Source organism: Solanum tuberosum, unplaced genomic scaffold (assembly GCF_000226075.1).
Source record: "Solanum tuberosum cultivar DM 1-3 516 R44 unplaced genomic scaffold, SolTub_3.0 scf00123, whole genome shotgun sequence".
Lineage (NCBI taxonomy): Eukaryota > Viridiplantae > Streptophyta > Magnoliopsida > Solanales > Solanaceae > Solanum > Solanum tuberosum.
The window spans coordinates 1,323,078-1,327,722 of NW_006239048.1; positions in this window are offsets into that span (position 1 = coordinate 1,323,078).

The following is a 4,645-nucleotide window of genomic DNA, read 5'->3' on the forward strand; positions in this document are numbered from 1 at the left end:
TAGCTTGTGATTTTTGTGGGGGGGGGGGGGGATGCTTGTTAGCTCTTTGTCTCTACTCTTCCTTTACATAGAATTAAATTTGATCATAAAGCTTCACCTTATGTGTTTATAGGATATCCATATGGAAAAAAGGCTACAGAGTGTTTGATCTACAAACTAAGAAAATTTTAGTTTTCAGGAATGTTATTTTCCATGAAGAGTATTTTTCCTTTCTCTTCACAATCTGGTTTACTTTCTACTTTATTTCCTTCTACTACTACCATTTCTTCATATTATCCCTTAGAATATCCTTTTCCCACATCAAATTCTAATTCTAATTGTTCTTCTGATTTTGATAATGTTCTTATATCTACTAGTCCTTCTAAATCTCCGTCTCCTTTCAAGGTTACTTCACATATCAATTCCTCTCCTGATATATCCCCTATACCTTCTTCTACCTTACCTGTTGTTCAAACTATACTCATAAAATCTTTCAGAAATCACAAGAAACTTGATTACTTAGAAGACTATATTTGCAATGCTTTTCATCTTACTGATGTGACTTCTTCTTGTTTTCTAAGTCCTTTTTCTCCTGAGATCTTTATCTTTTAGTGATTTATCTTCTAAAAATTCAATCATGCTCAACTTTGTTACTAGTATACATGAACTTGTTAGCTATATTAGCTCACCATCTGGGTTGGCAGGAAGTCATGGATAAAGAACTTGCAACTCTAAACCTTAACAACATATGGGATGTTGTTGTGTTGTCCACGGGTAAGAAGGCTCTGCCATCTAAATGGGTTATGAGGTAAAGCAACACTCTAATGGAAATATTGAAATACTAAAAGCTAGATTAATCATTAGAGGTTATGTGCAGAGAGAAGGTATTGATTATAATAAAAACATTTCTCTACTAGTCAAGATGACCACCATCAGGTGTATTTTAACTATTGCACTAAAGAATGGATGGGGTGTTTTTCAATTAGATGTGAACATTGCTTTTGTACATGGTGATTATTAAATGAAGAGGTTTACATGAAATTTCCTCCTGGTCTTGCACCTCATTCTCCTAACCATGTATGTTTGCTCAAAAAAATCATTTATGGACTTAGGCAAGCATCCAGACAATAGTATGCTAAATTCGCTTCTGCTCTCAATTTTAAAGGTTTTAGTCATGAATGATTATTCTCTTTTTTAAAAGAAATTTGTCAATTCTATTTCTATTATGATTGTATATGTGGATGACATATTGTTGACAGGAAACAGTGAAGCTGAATTGCACGCTTTAAAACTCTTTCTAGATAAAGAATTCAAAACTAAAGATCTTGGTTAGTAGCATTATTTTCTTGGGATGGAGGTTGTGAGAGAACCTACATTATTTTCCAAAGGAAATTCACATTGGACTTGCTACAGGAGTTTAATTCTCTACATTTATCTCTTGTTTCTTTAGCTTTGGATCCTAATGTCAAGTTACTAGCAAATCAAGGGATTTCCATAAAAGATTCTACATTATACATGCGTTTGTTAGGTAAGCTCAATTATCTCACTCATACAAGGCCTAATTTATCCTTTACAGTGCAACATCTGAGTCATTATATGCAAGATCCTCGTGAACCTCATCTTGCAGCTGCTCTACGGGTTCTTTGTTATTTGCTCAAAGATTCTGGTCTTGGTCTATTTATGTATGCATCTACTTCTTTCAATTATCATGTGCGTATTTACAATACTGCAGATGGAGAAGGTTATTCCCTTTTAATAAGCATAGAGGACCAAACGGTTAATTTCCACTTTTCATCAAATTGGTAAAGAGGGTAATCAAAAATAGCTTTCTTAATAAAATTAAAATTTAATAATTATTTCTTAAACCAAAATAATATTAAATGTGGACCATAAAACTAACACATATGGGCTATAAAATTAACATTTTATTGGTAACTAGTATGTGGACACGTGCGTTCCATGTAAAATTTTTTATAAATTTATTTCATTAAAAGTCGCAACTCTTCATTAAAGTCGCAACTTTTCATAAAAGTCACAACTTTTCATAAAAGTCGCAACTTTTCATGAAAGGGAAGGCTAATTTTGTAAATAAATAAATTAAAAGGGAATTCTAGTTTGTGGTGGCGTCACGTAGGCGGGCCTAAGGTTCTCTTATATATATATATATATGATTAGAATATGATTAAAGTTCTTTGAAAATATGAGTGTAATGAGTAATAAAATACAATAATTATAAATATAAATTTTTAAAGTGACAATAAACACAAAATAAGGGGCATATTTAAATGTTTAAAATTAATTTCTTTCAAACAATCAACTGTAAAACTTTGAATATTGCTAGTAGTTAGCAAACTTCTAATTAAGTCACAAATGACTGATTTGAGCCTAAATAAAAATACACATACAAATTATACAAAATTAAATTAAAGAAGGCTAATAGAGAGAAAAAAAAACCACAAAAATAAACAAAGAAGAAAAAATATAACATACACATCTTTCTTAAGACTTGATTCATAACAACACAGATAGAAAATGAAATACAAAATCAGTACATATTTTTTTGAGTTCTAATCAACACTTTCTTCCATAACCAATCAAAATTCAACAGTTTTCTTCATCGAGTCAAACTAAAATATGAATGAAATAGTACAATAATGAAATAGTAAGTGTTTCACTACTTTAACTAAAGAAGGGAAAATGATAACTTCGGGTAGGGGTCTCATGAAACAAAAATGATAAATTTATATAGATAAAAATGGAGGAATACTAAAAGAAATCATAAAGCTTCAAATCAAATATTTGGAGGTTATGAATATGAAAGACATGAGAGTTATGACTATTAAGAGTAAGAATTGAATATGTAATTAGATATGAGTTATAAAGATGAATGTATAAAAGGGATAAAACATAAGTATCCCCTAGACTATGATCGAAATGTCAACGACACACCTAAACTTAACTAGGATCCTATTAACCCCTCCTCCCCCCCCCCCACAACTCATTTTTTCGTACTTTTATGCACCTTTTGTGCTGACGTGGCACTTTCGACCACCCAAGTTGATGTGTTTGTACACACACGTCTGCCATGTGTGTAATTATTATTTTTTATTTTTAAAAAAAATTAATTTAATTTTTTATTTTTTTTATTTTAATTTTAATTTTAATTTTTTTTTAAAAAAAATCTTCTTATTTTCTTTATCGTGTATTTAAATTATGTAAGTACACATATTTTTTTAATCTTGTATCTAAACTTTTTTTTTTACCTTCCTTCATTATTTTTTTCTTTTATTTTTGTCACGATCAAAAATGGATGTGATGTCACTCGTCTTATCCCACCAAGACAAGTCAGCCTAAAACCCAAATAATGCGATAAATGTGGAAATTCATAAGTAACTTAAATATACCTCCAAAACCTAGTTGTCACGTGTACTAGCCTCTAATGTATTAAGATATAAAAGAAATAAGCAAGTCTCAAATGATGTTGTCTCTAAAGTAGAACAAAATCATAAATAGGAGTGAAAAGGTCTATTGAGATGACAATCAGCTACCTCACATGTGTGTGTGTGGGGGGGGGGGGGTGCGCGCGCTTGTGTGTGTATCCAATTTGCTCACTCACCACTTGCCTTCAAGAGAGTGTACAAACTCTTCTATGTCACGTCTGCATTTATGGTGTATTTATTCCATTTTAAATTAGTTTAAGGGGGTAATAGGACCCTAGTTAAGTTAAGGTCTGTCGTTGAGATATCGGTCATAGTGTGGGGATAGTTATGTCTTATCCCTATATAAAACAAATAAAGAAGGAAAATAATAAATAAACAAATAAATAAATTAGAAAAAAAAAAGATTAGTGCAATTCCTATTAAAGTGGTATCTCAAAGGACCATTATTCTTATTTATGCTCTTCCAAACTTATAAAAACGATATTCTTTCCCATGTGCTTTCAACATTTAATTCGCTGGACTTGATCAACCAAACATTAACTATATGTGATTCCAAATAGAGTACATAACGAAAAGTAATGACAAAGAGTTAATTGCATTCTTAAAGTGATCATTATTTATTATTAATAATGTAGTTATATTTTTGTACAATCTATATATAATATAAAGCCAAATGTAGGCAAGGATGATGTGGCAAATCTCTAAGCCCACCATTGCTATTTATCTTTTTTCTCATTTTTTTGACATTTCTCTCTATTTTTTCTTATTTTTTAATCAAAGAACTAATCATATTATATCCTATTTATTAAGTTTCATTAAATTTTATAACAACCATATTAATTTATTATGGCTCCTCTTTATGGCCTAGAATATTATTTATCTTTAGTCTTCCCTTCTTTTCTTTTCTTTTTTTAAAAAAATAATAATAATAATAATAATTATTATTATTATTATTATATATATAAATATTAATTATTGTATTGTAAAAATAAATTACTTAATTTATTATAAATAAATTTTTTTATTAATGTAGGAACATTAACATAAAAAAACTCTCTTCATTCTTTTTCCTATTTGTTTGTCTCACTTCTAATCATGAAATGATAATATTTTTTTAAAGTATTTTTCTCTTTATTTTTTTAAATTTATTCACAAGGAGTTATTACCCATGACTTGCCCCTCTTTAATTTTTACTTTTAATAATATTCATAACTCTCATAATTTTT